The 5672-nt window shown below is 45.6% G+C and overlaps 1 pseudogene across 1 annotated transcript; it reads right to left on the bottom strand.

The window, feature by feature from the left end:
* Window positions 1-503: 503 nt before the first annotated feature.
* On the bottom strand, window positions 504-5194 carry LOC144135364 (iris pseudogene; annotated as a pseudogene). The gene is made up of 2 exons (XR_013315478.1): window positions 5083-5194; window positions 504-1799 (listed from the first exon to the last, which is right to left on the bottom strand). The product of XR_013315478.1 is annotated as an iris pseudogene (transcript).
* Window positions 5195-5672: the final 478 nt, after the last annotated feature.

Here is a 5672-nt window from a genome sequence, read left to right as displayed (position 1 = left end):
ACTTTTTGAAAAATCTTTCGTGCTTAAATAAATGACGCCCACTAAGAAAGCCCGAACCAGATGAAGTGCCATTTACCTGGGAAGTTTTCTATCAAAAAATTCAAGAAATATATTAGACATTTAATGTCCAGAACTGGTATTTCTACGGAAGAGACTAACCTATGCACTTTTACTCCTTCAGACATTGGTAGCAGTACTGTGCTCTTTAAAAAGAACACCTTTAGTTATTTGCACCTTTTTGGTGCTCCGGTTTGCTTTTATTCGCTTCAGCTTCCCATTGGCGCGGACAATTCGTAGCGCCTAGTTCCTTTGCTTCGCCACACTTCGGGATTGACGAACGGCAATAATTTTGTGATTAGTTTGAAGGTTTTATATGCAGAGAGCTAATTTTCAGATAAATGATGCCACCCTGGAAGCACCGAGAGAAGGTTTGAGGCATTTGAAAGTAATGCGCATAATATTCGAATATATAAAGCTTAGTTCGAAAAGAATAGCGACAAACATTGTAGCGTTCGTCATAGTCTCTTTATTCTTTACTTCTCCGAGACAACCTACGAAGTTTGCTGAAGAATGTTTCCCTGCGTTGAAGAACAGACGATTCGACAAAGGGAAGGTGTAATGCCAGTGCATACTCCAATGCTCGTCAAGCCTTAGGGTTACGTACCGATCCCATAAACAGAATCAAATTGCCTTGGTTTCTCTTGATGAGAAACAGGAAAGGATGATCAGCGATAAACTTGATGCGTTCATTTCGGCTAGGACCAGCACTACCAACCCCGATTGCCGCAGAAGCTGCAGCCGCCACCGTACCGTTCTCGTTGACCTCAACTACCGCTTCGTGGATTATTCCGGAGACCGAGGGACTGCCATTGTCGAATATTCCCGACAGGTCTGCCCTTTCGTTGTCGAAGAGATCTTTGACACCCAGGGCTCTAAGGACGTCGTTCATACCGACTTTTTTCTGGACCTTAAACTTCGGAATAGAGAGCTGCACTAGGGGCTTTGTTTCGAGGCCATTGAGCAGAGAGCGCAGATCGTATTCCGCTAGTCGCTCTTCCAGGGAGGTCAATCCATCAATCTCATTCGGAAGAACGATCACCATAGAGTATTCGCCTCCCTTGTATGGCATCTCCAGGACCCTGCAGTTCGTCTCCCAAGAATCACTGACCGCGTATTCCCCCTCCTGGGACATCATCTCAACCTGCACAGTGTTCTGAGCGTCGAGATGGAAATCTTCGGAGCTTGTATCTCTCGGATTGAACAAATAAACCCAGTTGGCCTTGAAGTAGATTGCGTTGACCAGAATTAACTTGGTTCTTTCATCGACGCTTCCAGGGCCAAGCAGATTCTGAATTTTAGAGTTGGTTTTCTCGGAAACCCACTCGTTGACTTCTTTCCTGATGTCCTCGGGGTTGCGCGTGAAGTCGACCGACTCTATGCCGGCTCTGTAGAATTCCTCCAGCACCGTCGCATAGTCTTCCTGGACACGGTACTGGCGTGCACTGTACAGTCTGTTGGCTACCCGGAAGATGATGTCAGGGGTGGAGAGGCCACAGATGAATTGAGAGAACCCTCGTATATTGTCCCCCGCTTCGTCCCCGGCGTGGAGGAGGTTGGACAGCTCTTTGGCGGTGTTGCCACGGGCACCAACGAGTAGCATCGAAAGCAAGACGGAGATGCTAAAAGGCGAATAGACGATGTTTTCGCCCGGATTGTCGTACGCTAAATGTATGTACATTTCCAGGGAAGCATTGAACAGTTGGAATCCTAGTGCAGATCCGTCCATGACTTGTATGGTTCTGAAAAAGAATAAGGTGCACAGATAAGAAGGTGCCGGCTCTGATTTGCCCACGTGACGGTATGTTGGCCTAAGAACTTCCAACAGGTGTCCTGATTTATGAACCTAGAGGCGGTCCTTTTCCTCCACAATTATATTTTTGTATTATCCCATACAAAAACGTCCTATGGGCGTCTGTGGAAATAGCTATGTCCGTCTGTGGCCTTTTATGAACGTCTATAAGCACCCACAGAGGTGCTTATTGCCAGCTATTGAAAAATCTATGCCACTAAAGCTATAGCTTTGGAACCATACACCTGCCTTAAGCTCTCTATAGAAAAATATATCAGCCTGTATATACAGCTATAGATAGAAATAGGATAGCTATTTGGGCCAAAATCCTATAGCCGGCCATAGGACATTTTTGTTTGGGATTTAGGCATAACATCTCTGTGTTCGGACTTATTCGCTTCCGTATTTTCGGCTCAATCCGCATAATCACGCACGCAAAGCTGTGACGTTCGGCCCTTAACTCCTACCAGAGCGACGCTGTGTTCGATCTCCAAACGGCATCGAGCGACTTGTAATTCTGATAACTGCTCCCCTGTAACATTCTGGTATAGAAATGGTTTGGTTTGTTTTATATGGGTTTAACATCCCAAAGCGACTGAGGCTATGAGAGGCGCCGTAGTGAAGACTCCGTAAATTTCAAGCACCTAGGGTTATTTATCATGCACTGACATCGCTCAGTACACGGGCCTCTAGAATTTCGCCTCCATTGAAATTCGACCGCCGCGGCCGGGATCGAACCCGCGTCTTTCGGGCCAGCAGCCGAGCGCCGTAACCACTCAGCCACCGCGCGGCTTTGGTATAAAAATGGAAGAATCGCCCTCAGCAAGAGTGCTTCAAGCTAGGCAATATTTTTTGTGTCCCAGCCACCGCCTTGTTTCCGTAAAAACGCTAAATAAGTGTAATATATCTCTAAACACGTGTTCTGTGGAAGCATTCTACCAATTTTTGTCGGGTATTCTAGGAATGATACCGCCTGCATAATTCAATATAAAGATTCATGTAGCCCGAGGTTCTAAATTGTCATTAATATTGTTTAGTTAATTGGCTGCCTTACGGCGAAAGTTGTCATTTTGCGTCTCTCACTGGCCGCGTAATGTACGTTCACGGATCAATTTTGTGTGTCTCTCAGCGCGTAATTTCTTGAGAAACCTGCGAAAGCTTATTTTGATCGCGGTGTATATCAAGCAGGAAGCTGTTAGCCGCGAAAGCCTCACTTGGGCAGCACAGTTTTGAGAGAGAAAAATGCTTTTGACCGTGGTGCTGTTTCTGTGGTATGTATATGTCCACGGTGTTCCACGTCTCCAATGCGCCTCGTACCGTTCAAAATAACAGTGTATGGATTCCTGTAAACGGCGTTCTGTTTGAAGCGGAGAGCTGACAGGGGAGACCAGTGTTGGTTTATGCTTATTATTAAACTGCGTTGCTAAGCTTAACAAGAAAGCTCCTAAAATTCACCCCTAGCTCAAGTTCCTATAACAATGCTATATTTAGGATGTACCATGTCTACTGAACAAAATCAATTTTAGGCTCCTACCCTGATTTTAACCAGTCATTTCTCCAATAATCTCCCGTTTGTGTCTGCTGCAGGCACACTCGCGTCAAGTTCAACATAGCTGAACTATATATGTGCAGGGATTTTGGCCATGGCGAAGACTCCATCTTGAGAGTCTTGCGACATTTCTAATAATCAGTCTCTTGCGCATTACTTCTCAGAGCCTATGAAGCGCATGTGTTGAATACTTCTCTTTAAATCTCTGCCCTCTGAACACCCGGCTATGACTTGAAAGTGTAACGCACTGCCTATTGAGTTACCGCAAAACAAGTTCCTAGTATCTCAGTTATTCGCATTCTACAGAATTTTTCAACGCAGGCTCATCGTAACATTTCAAAAGATGCTTTTTGATCTTCAAAGATAGTTTGGTTAGGTTTATGGGGTTTAATGTCTCAAAGCGAATCAGGTTATGATGGTCGCCGTAGTTAAGGTCTTCAGAAAATTCGACCACCTGGAGTTCTATAACTTGCACTGACATCGGATAGTACACGAGCCTCCAGAATTTCTCCTCCATTGAAATTCGACCACCGCGGCAGGGATCGAACCCGTGTCTTCCGGGTCAGCAACCGAGCGCCATCACCACGGAGCCACCACGGTGGCTTTTCAGAGATGGTGTTGGGACGGCATAGGAATTGCCGGTTAATACTATCGCGGACGAGAATATAGCAAGCGAACGTTAAGCAGTTCGAATAACTAAACTTCAAGGTTTTGTTTTTAACCATTAAATTGGGTGGCTGGTTTGCAGTTAAAGATTTTTTTTAGCCAGTGAAGACTTGTTGCTTTATTTCGGCGCCAATGAACTTAATATAAGTGACGAAATTTTAGGACCGTTGCTGACTAGTTTACCCGCCATATGTATGTCTTATATGAATAGTGTTTATGCAGAACACGGCTGCTGGTGTGGCATTGCGAATTCGCAAATGAAAAGGATAGGAGCATTGCAAATATATTACAGCGCAGATGGGATGCGTGACGCCGAATGCCAAAGAAGGTTTCGAAGAAGGCGTTGATAGACCTATTTTGTCTTGGAATAGTTAACACTCGAGCGGTCAAAGCAATCACCCTGTTAACGACTGGGCGAAAGAGATTCCTCCCGATGCCTGTAATTCGGCTAATAAACAGCAGTTAAAAAAAAATTGTGGAACTACATTCCGACTACTACGCGTCAGACCTCGAGTGCATCATTAAGATTTGGACCATATGCTGGTGGGACGCTTTGGAAGGAAAAATTCGGAGGGCATCTTTTGCTACGAACACTTGAGTAGCAAACTTTATATTTTGTTACCAAGAAAAAGATGCTTATAGGCTATGTTCACTTAAGGTAGGTAAAGCGGAGACATGCGTCCTGCTATTCCTTTTTATTTAGAGATACGTGTTATAAAATGCAAGTAACGGGCCTCCTCTTAAACTACAAACCTCCGCGCTTTGTAAGCGCATTGGACTAGTTAAACCAGGCCGAGTGACTAAAAAAACTGACGCCTACACAGGACTGTGGATGGCATGCTGTGAGTAAAGGGACACCCTCCTGCAGTGACCGGTTTTTAACAATGGTGCTATTTCGTAATCGCACTTTTCTGCGAGAAAACAACAAAACCTGCTCCGTGCCATCAAAGATCGTAGAAGACAATTTCGCTAAGGCGCTTCGAATATAATGAGTAAATGAAAAATAGCACAATGTCACCTAGCGGATGGTAGGCACGCTGCAACGAAGCCGGCCACTTCTAGATCGGAGCCTTGAAGTCTGCTGCGTTCAGCCAGATACGGCAACTCTTACAGAAATCGTTAACGCCTACGTGGATATTAGCTGCGTTCCCATTTGCTGTAGGGGAATTCTATTGTTCGTCGCGATGCTCGCCTCGCAAAATCTTGCGCTCATTACTTGACCACCTGGAATACTGCTTCAAGCGCCGACTGTTAGGCCAGCTGCATCATGAATAGTGGCTCCGAGAATGACAAAGGAATGCTAAAGTTTGAGAGGGGCAGCCACTAGAATTTGCGCCTCAGTACCGAGATTTCTTTCCTAGGCCTGGGTGTCCGATATGTAAACGCGAGGACGTCGAAGCCGACATTCGCCACTTAATGTGGGACTGCCCGGCTCTAAAGCCTACAAGGAGCCGGCACCCGAGGGTAGCCGCGTCTTCCACCGAGCAAACCTGCTTCATGTATTGCCAGGACTCCGGTACCACACCATCGCTCACTACTGGACGTCATAAAATCAATTAACATTTTCCCGTTACATTATTCATTACTACATTCTCCATCCCACCTCAT

Source organism: Amblyomma americanum, chromosome 5 (genome assembly GCF_052857255.1).
Source record: "Amblyomma americanum isolate KBUSLIRL-KWMA chromosome 5, ASM5285725v1, whole genome shotgun sequence".
Taxonomy (NCBI): domain Eukaryota; kingdom Metazoa; phylum Arthropoda; class Arachnida; order Ixodida; family Ixodidae; genus Amblyomma; species Amblyomma americanum.
Note: the sequence above shows the minus strand (reverse complement) of the source record. Positions and strands in the feature narration are given on the sequence as shown.